A 14,187-nucleotide genomic window follows, 5' to 3' on the forward strand; every position below is an offset into this window, starting at 1 on the left:
TTCTACATCAATCCCAAATTATGATCTCATTATAAGTTCTTAAATTTTAAAACATTTATATCCATATTCAAATTATCAATATCAATTAAATTTTGAATATTCTATCAATGTATCATTAACTCTATCGATTAAAAAATAATTTATTTTTTAAGGTCATGACAATTGGACCCTACTATAAATATTTTTGAAAAACCCCATAAACTTCATAAGTATTCAGCTAGTTCAATATTCAGAAAAATTAAAGAAAAAACAGGGGAAACTAGAGGAGATGTCATCGGACTCCAGGGTTCCAGAAATGGCTCAAAAACTATTTGAAAAAAATATGAAAGTGGCTCTAAAATTTTACAATTATTCCAATTTAGTCCAAATTTGTAATTAATCTCAACATGTAAAAACTTTTAGTCCGTATTTCAGGCAATGACAGGAATGGTAGAGATGTTTTCTTTAGTTTTAAACCCAGAGAATAGTGTGGCTTCGCAATCTCTTCATCAAACAGAAAATGAAAGTAGGGAGCGCTCTCTTTCTCTCTCTTTGTGCTTGATCCTCACAAAATATGTTGGTGAGAGACTCCTGCTCTGAATGGGAGCAACCATGACCAAGGCACGATAAATATTCACCAAGCATTGGATATATTTTTTCAATTATTAAAGATACTTTGAAACATGTATTTTAAATTGTATAAAAACATTTTTAATAATATAATAAAATGACGAATTAATTCAAAATTTTCTTACTGTATACGACTCTTGGATCTATGAAAAAGGTGTTCAAGTAAAACTAAAATTAATATACTAATTGCGTGCACGAAGGTTTTTGTCGTTCAAGAAAGATAAAAGATAAATATAAGAGAAAAATAGTAACAATACTCCCAGGGCCGGTCCAATGAGTTTTAATGTCCTGTGCGAGATAATAATTTTAGGCCCTATACTTGTACCGTATAATAGACAAAACATAAATAATTTTTTTAAAACAAAAATGTAATAGAAATTATAGTCAAACAATATCAATACTAATACAAACTAAAACCTAAAAACACTATAATCAATCAACGGTTTTCTCAAAAAATTATGTGAATCTTAACTATATTGAAGCAGATAAAAAAGGCCATGTAAATCACTATAGTTGTATAGCACCTAAAAACAAATGAACGTGTGAACATAATGACATGCTTGAGAAGATGAACTCAAACATAAGTTATCTATTTATTTCCACATCAAACCAATCATACCTATATTTAATACATCTGAATATCGAGGCACCAAAAGCCATAAAAAAAATCAACCAATATCAAGTTCCCTCAGCGGGAGTTAGATGCCCCATCTGTTCTGCAAGGTTATTTACATTATTCATATTCCACCAAAATCTTCTCTGATCACCAGATTTGCTTTCATTCTTTCTAGCATCGGAATCTTTTCTTTCTGACTGGACTTCCTAAGTTTCAGTTGAACCAGGATTTTCAGTCAAAAATTGTTCCCAGAACATATCATTAACGCCAGCTCTTGCAGGTTCAGTAGTTCTTGCAGGTTGTTCCTTTTCTGTAATAGGCTCAGATGTAACAACTGGGCAGGCTCAGAGTTCATGTCAATCCTGGGGGATTTAGGTTGAGCATCAATATTAAGCCGAATGCAAGATATTATTGATGGCATTTCTGCACAACTTGTTGATTCATCTAATTCAAGGTTTGAATTACCTTGAACGTTAGTTTGACCAAAATCATGAACCATATTCTCCCAAAATATCATAGATGGCTCTAATTGTTCAAATGGCTCGATGTTGGACGACAATGTGAAATTTGCATTTTCTCTAGTGATTAGGGAATTGCATGTCTGACTATCTTCAATCCCGACTTCATCATATAAGTAAGCAATTCTACGCAACCTTCTCTTTCTGTCATTAGTCTCCAATTATGGTCTCAGATTTATGGCAAGCCCTAGTTTCTGCAAGACTTGAGCCACGGAAGACATCATTTTTCGCTGTCGCTGTTCCATATTGAGTAAACGCTCCCTCAAAAGCTGCATTTGCATCTGAAATCCTTGCGGTGTCTGTTCTTGCCTCTTTAACTCTAAAGCAAGTGACTCTTTTTCATTCTTAAGTCTCTCAATCTCATCCTTAGGTTATATCTCTCTGGTTCTGTTAATGAAGAAGCTCCTTGACCTGTGTTATTCTGCATGGAATGGCTATGAACCCCCTCAATCATGCTGCCCTGGCCTAAGGCTCATTTGACACATGTATTGGGCCGGCCCTGAATACTCTCCTGTTCTGCTTCTTAGACGATTGGATGGCCAAAAGAAAATAAAAAGGTTATTAAAAAAATTAAATTCCACCCATCATGTTTTGTATACTTTTAATCGACGGTCCATTACATGAAAGAAAATTTACTTTTTCATCATATTTAAAAAATATTATTATTTTATTAAATGGTAGATGAGAATATTGTTTTTTTATTGATTTTGAATTGTAATACTTGTGTTTGTAGAGTCTATGTACCTTGCTAAAGATTAATAAAGTAACAAATTGGTTCAAAAGAAAATACATATACTATATTTGTAAAAAGTGACAAATTCATGTACCAAGTGATATATTGAGCCTTTTATTTTGAGATAACTACCATGAAGGTCACTTTTGTTTTCACTTTGTCTTATCTTGGTCATTGAAATTAGAAACGTTACATTTGAATCACTTACATTATCAATTTGTTACAGTTTAATCATTTTGCATCAACTTTAGCTACTTTAATGACGTGAACCTATGAAATTTAGATAAAATATAAATTTAACCTTTCTTTTAACTCATATTGTTATAGTCCATTGTTAATATAGCTTTGAACACCTTTTCAGGCTGACAAAGACACATAGCTAAACATCTATTTTCCCTCCCTGCTCCCTTCTACGATTTTATCTTCTTAAACTAACTCGAAAAATCTTGTTCTACCATTGCCGTCGTGCTCTCACTAAATCAAGACCTTCAGATCAACTTTACCCTGTCTGTGTCCCAAAGCAAAGTAAGCGGATGTATATGGCTCCTTAGGGGAGCCTTTGCATGCCCATTATTTTGAGAAAAGTTAGTTTAATTTATTAATAAAAATAAAAAAAATAAGAATTTTGCCAAATTTTGTAGAATGTGAACATTAAAATTATGGATTATATTTTTTAATTTCTAGATCTGTCACTATCCCAAAGCAATATCATTCTCCAAGATGACTCTTTTTCAACATATACAAGGCATATTTTTTTATCCTTTTGCTTGTTGATGTTCCATACGATAGTTGGCCTATCCAAAAGAAAGTAATGTTTCATTCCTTGTACTGCATATGGATGCTTTTATTAAAAGCGAACCTGCTAACCGGGACTTTTCATTAATGGAAGACCGAGGTTGGAGGTCGCCAAAATGTTGGTGGTCTAAAGGAAGGTTCCAAAATGCGGTCCCTGCCAATATTTATACTGTTGTGGCGTTGAACGCATTCCTGCAAGTCGACATTTAAAATCGAAGATGACGTTAGGTTAGGTTTGTAAGCTTTGAGGGGTAGTCGTTGGGAAATAAGAAGACAATGTGTTTAGGGGGAGTCTGCAGCCTTGAAAATATAAAATTTTTCAATTTAAGGAAATACAAAACCAACATTTCTCATAATGATCTGAAACCAGCACCACTAAGTGTTGGATTGTTAGCAGTGAATGTAAGTGTGCGTATGTGTGAGTGCAAGTGTGCGTATGTGTGAGTGCAAGTGTGCGTATGTGTGAGTGCAAGTGTGAGCTGTGTGTAAGTTAGTTAGGAGCTGTTAGCCAGCTGTTAGGAGTTGGTTGAGGTTGTTATAACTGCTGTGCAGCTGCAGCCAACTCAGCAGAACAAGTGTATATAACACTATCAATTGTATTAGAAATGCAAGATACGTTTTCTGTATATGTTCTCTAAATCTCAAGTCTCAACATGGTATCTTTCGCTGGACGATCCGGGCAGTTTCCTTCTGCTCTCGCTGCTTGACAAAGAGTCGTCACAATGAGTATTGATCAACTTGCTTCTTCAATGGAGGTCTCGAGGAATGCTAAGGCTTTCTCAAACAAAAAAGTTAATGTCATATTGGATGAAGCAAATTTTTTGTTGTGGAAACAACAGGTGCTTCTCACCGTTCGAAGCCATAGACTTGAACAGCTTCTCACTGGCTCAATGACTGCTCCGTCACAAATGGTGGTTAGTGATTATGGTGAAGTTGTGTTGAACAAGTTGTATGAAGAATATGTGGCTCAGGACAGTGTTCTCGCGTCCTGGCTACTGTCAACAATAAGTCCACAGCTGTTACCTCAGTTTGTAGGTGCTGAAACTGCCTCTGCAGTGTGGAGCACGGCGCTTCAATTCTTTTCGAATAGATCTACAACGACCGTTATCAGCTTGCATTACAAGCTTCAGTCTCTTAAGAAAGGAGATGAGTCTATGATAGTTTATCTCACTCGCGTTAAAGAAGTATGCGATGCGTTAGCATCGTGTGGCAGCGCTGTATCTCAGGCAGTGCATGTGGCGAGCATCTTAAAGGGCTTACCTCTTGAGTATCAGCTTTTTGTGACTGTCATAACTACCATGCGTGAATCAGTGTCTCTTGATACTATTTACACTATGTTACTAGATGTCGAGACTCAACTAGCGGGATTCGGTGATCCGCTTGAATCACTTCCTATGAGTGCACACTTGCTTCAAGGGCAAGTTTCGAGGAAAAATATGGATAAGTCTGATCGTAACACTGTGTCTCGTCAAACGTACTCGCGTGGCCGGTCAGCTGGTAGAGGTCGGGGTCGGTCTCGGTTGCAATGCCAATTGTGTGGTAAAAACAGTCATTTAGTTGATCGATGATGGCATCGGTTCGATGAAGACTTTCCTGGAATTACAACCAACAATGATACTTACTCAAAGGCTGAATCAGGAAATGCTTACTATGCTGCTAATGCAACTAAAGATTTTGGATGTGATTGCAGCACCAGTCAAAAATCTGGTGCCCATCAGGTGTCTCAATTCAAGTCACAAACTGCTCGTGACCATTGGGTGGTGGATTCGGGTGTCACACACCATGTCACCTCTGATGGCATGAACATCTCTCAACAGTGGACTTTAATAATCCAGGTAAGTTAATAGTTGGTGATGGTGGTGCTTTAGATGTCAAATCTGTTGGTAGATCTCCTCTTTTTACATCATCACGTGTGTTGTTGTTAACCGATTTGTTGCATGTGCCAAGAATAACCAAGAATCTACTCTCGGTGTCAAAGCTTGCTAGGGATAACAACGTTTTTCTTGAATTCCATACGCATGAATGTTGTGTTCGTGACGAGAAAACTGGTTCAATTTTACTTCGAGGGAAGGAAGAAGGTGACTTATATTCCTTTGTGATTGATGTTGTGCCTGAAGACAGATCCAAGGCAGAGAGTTACTCAACACAGTTATCCACAGCTGTGTATGACTTGTGGCATCAGCGTTTGGGACACCCATCGCATGATAGCTTACTGAAAGTTTGTAAAGAAATAAATGTAACTCTTCCTTCGAGTGTTAATAAAATGTGTGTTGCATGCCAAATGGGAAAGAGTCATAAGCTACCATTTCATGCATCTACAACAGTGTATGACACTCCCTTTCAGTTAGTTTTCACAGATCTTTAGGAACCCTCCCATGTTATTTCGAACGGTTACAAGTACTATGTTACCTTTGTCGATGCATGCACCAGACACTCATGGCTTTACTTGCTCAAAGACAAAGCTCAAGCAATCAGTGCATTTGAAATGTTCCAGCAGATGGTTAAGGTGCAGTTTGATTTGCACATCAAGGTTGTTCAAAGTGACTGGGGAGATGAATATCGAAGATTGTCAAGCTACTTGTTGAAAGCTGGCATTACACACAGGCTTACGTGTCCACACACTTCTGAGCAGAATGGAGTGGTGGAACGTAAACATCGTCATGTTATAGAGCTTGCCTTGGTACTGCTGGCTCAAGCATCAATTACTTGGATGAGCTCGTTGTTATGTGAGTTAGGTATACAAAGTCGAAATACACCTGTTATTTGGTGTGATAATACGAGCGCTGTTGCGTTAAGCACAAATCCAGTGTACCATGCTCAATCGAAACACGTTGACATGGACGTGCATTTTGTTCGTGAAAAGGTTGTAGCAAAACAGCTTCAGGTGAATTACGTTCCAGCATGTCATCAGGTGGCAGACGGACTTACCAAGTCTTTGAAAGAGGGGGCGTTTGAACTGTTTAGAGATCAATTGCTTGTATTACCTTGTTGCTAAAAAATAGTGTTGAAGACGCAGGGAGAATGTTGGATTGTTAGCAGTGAATGTAAGTGTGCGTATGTGTGAGTGCAAGTGTGAGCTGTGTGTAAGTTAGTTAGGAGCTGTTAGCCAGCTGTTAGGAGTTGGTTGAGGTTGTTATAACTGCTGTGCAGCTGCCGCCAACTCAGCAGAACAAGTGTATATAACACTAACAATTGTATTAGAAATGCAAGATACGTTTTCTGTATATGTTCTCTAAATCTCAAATCTCAACACTAAGATGCTCCCACCATAAACAAACTAATCCACCCATATCAGCAGATCAAAGCAGCAACATAACAACAGAAATCTAACACAGTAGAGAATACAAATAGCCCAAAAACAGACACCACACAACTCCTATCAAGACAACACAATATATACCAGTGCAGGAATCAGAGTAGTAGACTACAAGCACGATACAGCTAAAGTTTAAAAGATATCTCTGTAACTAAGCAGAAATTCAACAGAATCAGTCCCACCAAGCTTTGAATAATTCTTGTCTTGACAACCCTTGTTTAGCCAGTTGATCTGTCATCCTATTTTGGCTTCTAGGCACATATACAAAATTCACCTTTCCAATTGCACGAGTCATACTGTCAATTTCGTCGAAAGTGTTCCACCAACGCCATGGTCTCGACACCGAGTTTGAGATCTAATTCAGGACTACCTACGAATCAGACTCCACTATGGGAAACGCCTTTCCCACAAATCGTGCTTCTTAGAATATTTTTAGGCCTATTTTGATTGCACGCAGTTCGGCAAAGTCCTGGCCATCTCCTGCAATAGGACTGGCGGAAATAGCTTTGACGTCCCCATTATTTGATCTTAGCACACCCCCACACCCTGCTGCATTATCCTTGTATGCTCCGTCGCGTTAAACTTCATGACACCAATCGGAGAAGGCGAGCAGGATGTTCATTTTTTTTTTCAGGATTGAGAAAATTTAAAGGCAAAGTGATATTTTCTTTAAGATTTAAAGATCAAATTAAAAATTAATCATTTTTAATTTTTTATTAGTAAGTTATATAATCAAAATAATAAGAATGAACAATACAATGATTCAATTATAATAAACTAAAAATATAATTAACAAACCAAAAGATTTTAAATTTTGGTAATCAAAATAAGATAAAATGGAAAACAAAAGTGACCTCTTTGGTTTTTTACCCTTGTATGTGGTATATGAATATATTTGTTCTGCAGTTGATTATTGGAAAGGATTATATAGCAGAAGAGATGAATGGGCTTAACTTGCAGCAGGAAGATCCTGGATATATAACGGTGGCTGGTAGGGAAGCCGGTGGAGGAGAACTCACAACTGTGAGCCTGGACCGGAACAACAGCAGATGAAAAGTAGCATGGAAAATAGAGAACAAAACTCAGATAAATCATGACCTCCAAGTAAAGGGCAGTTGAAATTTCATTGCAAACGCATGCATTTTGATTAGCATGGGAAATAACTACACAACAACAATCTATGAAGATAATTTTTTTTCTTGTACAAGTACGAACAAGATCTGACTGGAATTCTCCCAATATCATATAGTTAGATTAAGTGTTCTCACCAGTTTAAGATACGTTGTAGATTCATCTTCCTTCAAGTTGCTGCTCTTTCAGGCTATGTTTACTTTCAAAGAATAAGTTTCATTATTTGAAGGATAATATCAAGAAAGAGACAAATTGCTATTGACAGAAGCTTCTTCCTCAATGGAGGTCTTGGATGTCCTAACCTCTTGACTTAAATCAAGATTCAAGCTCCTCATCATCAATAACTTTTCTTTTGGCTGTTCTAATCTATCTTTCTGCTCCTCTTCCCAGTCGTTTATTTGCAAAAGAGGGATGCATGAACATCGGCTGCAGTTCTGCTCGGGTGCTTTCACAATCACCAATGATATCATGCAAGTCAAAGATTCAAGTAGCGGTAGCGTTTTCGGTTATATCACGTTTACCACGATTGCGGTCATAGATGACGGTGTTGTGGCCATAACGGGCGGTATTACAGGTATATCGGAAGGCAACGCTACCACTATTTTACGGACGCTATCGCGGTCGCATACCGCTATTTATCATCTTGAGAATATTTCATTCCCCTAACGGGTCGCTGATTCAAGATGGAGTTGTTGTTGATGTAGAAAACCTCATTCCTTGCTTATGTATTTTGCCAAGGCTGCCAAAAGAAAAAGTTAACTAGTTGGATAAATTACGTTTTTGGTATTTAAATTATCAGTTTTAGTCTTTTTCAGTACCCAAACATTTAATTTTTTTAAAATCATACTTAAAGTTTTGTTTTGTTTCATTTTAGTACACAAAATTTAACGTTAAGTTTTGGGGGGGGGGGAATTGAAAGTTTAGATACTAAAACGAACTAAAAATGATAGTTTAGGTACTAAATATGTTAAGTTTTTAACGGCGGGTAATAAAATCAAACAAAAACTAAACGTTAGGTATGATTTTGAAAAAATTAAAAATATAAATACTAAAATAGATCAAAATTGATAATTTAAGTATTAAATGCGTAGTTTACCCCAAATAGTTTTGGAGCTTCATGAGGTGTTCCTTGCTTTTGTGGGTAGGCTTTGATTTGTCTGGTAATGTTTTTCTGAAGTTTTTATTTTAATTTTTTTTTTGTTACTAATTTCAATGGTGTATTTTGGGTTTTTTACGTGTCTTTTTTTGATGTTATAAGAAGAAGAAGAAGATAGGTGGAATTTTTTTACGTGTCCTTCTGGTATGTATATTAGACGTTGATGAAGAGGAGTTTAATTTGTCTTGTGTTTTTGCAATGTCTTTGGTCGTGGCTTAATGGGGTGGGTCGTTGCGATTTCATTATTGTTTCTCTCGTTGCTGGTTCGGTCTCGTCTAGTGATTGTTGGGATGATGGTTCCTGCTTGTATAATATTGAGCTTTTATGGGATACGTTGCTGCTAGTGGAGATTGCTGGTTTTTGTTTCTATTTATTGCAACTATGAGGTGAACTGAAGTGATAGATATTGGTCTAAGGTGTTCGGCTAATATATGTGTTATTTTTCATTGTAATCTTGTTAATGGTTTTGTGGTGAGGGATTCTGCCTGGAATGTATTTTTTCTTGTCCAACATTAACATGGGCCTCTTTTTTCTCCATTTAGGTGTAGAAAAGTTTTTTACTTTGTCCCATTTTGTATGCTTATCCTTAATAACATAAAAAATCCATTAAAAAAACATGTAATTTAACCTTTAAATAATGATGACCTGCAAATGGACTTTCTTGATTGGAACAATTTCAGCCGTCCAATATGTCAAACCATATCTTTATTGACAATTGAAGTTTGATGGTAAACCTAATTAATAATTATAAGCATGTCCTACCTATTTGCTTTGAAGATTGTTTATAGGATAAATTTGTCCAAATGATTACTCAATTTTTCTAAAACTATCAATTTAATCATTAAAACGATAAATCTTGTAACCGAACCATCCAGTTTTTCAAGGCACCATAATTTAATCATTATATTTAAACCATATCACTATTCATTGATCATAAATTTTGTCTTCACACTTGACCTTTAGGCCAAACCTTCTACTCCTAACTACTTAACCAAACTGAGGGTTTTGTTATATGATTGGGAATAAATAATATTAATGGCGATAAATTAATTATATTTATTATGGTGAGCATTTCATTTTCTTATTTATTGTACCTTCTTCCACCAGCATTTATTAAAGCAGATTACTAATTATCCCATGAAATATAAAATATATATCACTTAGTTGTCGAAGAGGCAGCCTCTTTGAATTGCCGATTAAAGCTTCTTATTGCGTGGGGATTGTTTTCATATTGCTAAGAACAATGCTCTCGTGATGTTTCAGTAAATTGGATTAAAATTTTAAAAATTATACTTATATTAATCCATAATAGGTATGATGATTAAATTTTTGAATAAATAAACTCAATTATATTTAAAATTAAATTATTATACAAATTATGTAAAAATATATAAAAATAATTGAAATATGTCATAGAATCTCAACACATCATGACCCTGGTAAATTTTATAGTATACATAGTTTTATTATAGTGATTAATTTTAATAAAATATAGGAAGAATTAAGACACAATATAAATATGGAAAGAACTAATAATTTTTTTAAATTGAATTATCATCCGGTAACATTCTCAAAATATGAAATATAATAAAAACAAAACAATATTATAAAGAAATTAAAATGTTTTTTAAATAAGTATTGAAAATATTATAACAGGAAGATATAATTATTATTTTTCAAAAAAAAGAAATATTACATAAGAACTCTAATTATGTTAATATATATTGGAGAATTGGGCGGTTGCATAACAAAGTTATGGACCTATGATGTTGGAAGCCTGTAAAAAGGCTCAGATCAATAGACTATTTGTTTAAGCTTTGATGTCATGCCATGTGGAATCAATTCTGAGATTAACAAAAACAAAAACATTTAAATGCGGTGAGCGTGGATTGAACATGTGACCTTTAGATTTTCAGTTTGACGGTCTCTCAATATCCTGATTTTTCAATTTAAATATAAATTAGGTATGATGTTGCTTGCTTTTTACATTGCCACGTAAACGGGTATAATTTCGTAGATTTCGTACCGTATTTATTTTAATTGGGGCGGGGATGGGTATAATTTTAGTGGGTAGTGGGCGGGTGTGGGTTTAGAAAGTGGTACCCGTCGCGAGTAGTGGGCGGGTGATGTGTTTGAGACCTTACCTGCCCGCATCCGCCCGCCCATTAAATATCCATTAAATTTTGGACCATTATGAATTTAGGTATAATTTTAGAGACTATTTTATAAATCTTAATATTGCATAAGATATAACTTATATTTTAAACAAATATTAGGGATAAGTTTATGAATCAATTTTTTTTCTTTCAAACCTCTCGTGCTTTGCTTGATGGTTATTGTGTCGATATTCTGGTAGTTTTTCTTCTCTAAGTTTCAAACTCTGGTCTCCAACTCATTCAGGTACGCCTTCTTCCTCTTCTTTACTCTGGTCTCTTCTGCGGGTAGTAGAGTTATATGTCACCTTATACACAGATCCAAAACCACCTTCGCCAATCTTGTTTGCTGCATTGAAGTTGTTTGTAGCCGCTTTAATTTGTCGTAAGGTGAATACTCTGATTTTCATATCTAATCCTCTTAGTTTTGTTCAAGATACAAGGCCAGTAGTCAATACTCCATTATTTTGATTTTGATATTCTGCTGAATCTAAGAGCATTCATATATTGATTTTGATTTTTAAGAAACAAGTTATATGTACGTATATTGAATTATCGATTTTGGTATTCTTCTGAATTTAAGTGCATTCACACATTTTGCTGATTTTGAAAATTATGAATAATGTATGCATTATAATTTGTATAATCATGCATTGAAAAACAAAAACATCTTAAAAAAGCCCAAAATCAATACAACTTAGATTTGATCTTCTTTTTCTGGATTGGGATAATGCAAAGGTAAAGATCCAAACATCGGGCTATATTTTACGCATCATGGATCATTTGCTTAGATTTGTATAAGCCTTTTTGATAGCTGGCGTGAGGAAAGAGATGAAATCATGTTTTAATTTTGGGTAGGTGAAACTTTATTATAATAAGAAACATGTGCATCAACAAACAAAGAGTCACTGATTAAATAACTCAGAGAAAGTTGTGTCCATAATATTTTTACAACTCAAAGAATGAATTTGTTTAGGTGTCCATCCATCATTTGTAATTCTTATCGCCTTAAACTCTTTTTTTTTAAGATAAGAATGATTCAATATAGTCTTTTAACCGTCATTAAACTCAATTTTCTTGTAAATTCATAACCCTAAATTAGGGTTATATGGACTGGTAAGGCGTGCCCACGCCTTAACTGCAGACTTCTTCTGCGATACCTCAGGATGAATAAGTTGTGCCCACGTCTTATGCGAAAACCTCCTCTAGTCTTCAAATATAGCCTAAATTTTTTTCGGGTTTTCGGATAATCCGAACATGGTGTTTTATCAATCCGTATCTGATCTTATAATCCGAAAAAAAATTCGGATACTCGATCCGAACTATCCAAAAATTGAAAAATAGATCGGATATTCGAATTTTTAGATCGGGTCAATAGATCAATGGATCGTATTGGTTGGATCGGATTTTTTGCACACCCCTAGCTGTCAGACGGGTCTGGCCGGGTACGTCTCTAGTTGGGTAGTGGGTGTGGGGATGGATTTGAGAATGTACCCGCGTGGACGGGTGTGGATTTGAAAATTTTTACCCATCATGGTGGTGGGCGAGTGATGGATTAAAAAATATTATGTGGGTATGGAGATGGGGAGGAGGTATCCGCACCCGACCTGCCCGTTTGCCATCCCTACATCAGATTAATGAGTTGGGTGCTGTGAGGATCAATGGTATGGTTGAAAAGCTATAAGCATCTGCAAAGCACAACGTATACCATCCAAGCTTCTTATTTTATCTCATCCTGTTTCTTATTTTTGTATTCATATGCTCTAATATCGCATAGCCCCAGAAGCTATTATTCGATGCAGTTCTAGATCAAAAGCTATGTCTATATCCAAGTGAAGAAATGCTGTTTTGGAGATAAAAATTTATTATTTCTAATTCTATACCAACCCTAAATCTGACAGGCAAGATAGATACCACTTGGAGTGTTGGAGGTTCACATTTGACCATTAATATCTTCAAATGTAATTTAAGATTATATGTTGAAAACAAAACGAAAAGGATGTCCTTTTTCTTTAAAAAGAGAACAATTTGATATTTAATAATTAGCCTTCTATTTCACATTACTATAAAACTCATTAGTTGCTTATATAAATATCATTATTAATAATTTTTTAATAATTCAGGTATCAAACTTGGGTATGAACCAGCTCAAATTTTGCTTCTCCCAGTCCATTACTAAGTTAAATCGAATGTTGGCCAAGGCCTATGCTAAACATATCAGGCTTGACATTTCAATATAGCTTCTGGGGCTGTGCCGTGAGCGTGGATCGAACACGAAACTTTCATATCTTCACGCACTCTCAACTGAGCTAACTTTTGTTGTGCAAATTTTATCATTTGTCATGCATACTTTTAAAATAAATGGGTAAACTATGCCAGTGGTCACTAATATTTAGGTAAATGTTTGTTTTCACCACTAATATTTAAAAAGTCACAAATCGGTCACTAATATTATTGTTTGTTACAAAATGGTTACTAACGTTGCTAAAATAACAAAATGCTGATGTGGAACATTAAACCAGCTAACTCAGCATGTTTGACCGACCGTTCTTCTTCTTCATGAAATAAGAAACAACGTGAAAGAAAAAGAGACAGAGAGATATCAGGCTAGGCAATCAAATTTGATTTATTTTTTTGTTTCCTTTGAAAAAAACAAAACCCAAACGCCACTTTTTCGGTTTTCTTTCCGGCTTACTTTTCGCTCATAACTACTAAAACCCACAAAAATCAATTAAAGTTCATCCATATCAACTCCTTCATTTTTCCTTCTATCATATAGAATACACAAAGTTGCATTAAAAGGTAATTTTTGTTGGGGAAAACGGGTTATTTCCCACAAAAAAGTAGTTTCAAAATTGACCTAAAATGTCAAGATTAAACCCACCAAAGGTTGCACAGCGGATAAACCTGTCAAACTATTGAATATTGAAACACAATGGAAAAGAACAGAATAAAAAACAATAAAGGAGAGAACACACCAAATTTACGAGGTTCGACGAGAATATCGTCTACTCCTCGGGCACCACACCGGATGATAACTTCACTATATCACCAATATTACAACAAATGGAATTCTTTGGAATTCCCAAAGTGGGAGAATGAAGAATACAAGAGGAAGAGAGAACTTGTTTTTGGGATGATTTCTAATGGAAATACTTAG

The 14,187-nt window shown here is 35.3% G+C and overlaps 1 pseudogene; it reads right to left on the minus strand.

Annotated features, from left to right (window-relative positions):
- Nucleotides 1-1,268: 1,268 nt before the first annotated feature.
- Nucleotides 1,269-2,197, minus strand: LOC120118851 (annotated as a pseudogene).
- Between the last annotated feature and the right edge of the window lie 11,990 nt (nt 2,198-14,187).

Source organism: Hibiscus syriacus, unplaced genomic scaffold (genome assembly GCF_006381635.1).
Source record: "Hibiscus syriacus cultivar Baekdansim isolate YM2019G1 unplaced genomic scaffold, ASM638163v2 tig00110328_pilon, whole genome shotgun sequence".
Classification (NCBI taxonomy): Eukaryota; Viridiplantae; Streptophyta; class Magnoliopsida; order Malvales; family Malvaceae; genus Hibiscus; species Hibiscus syriacus.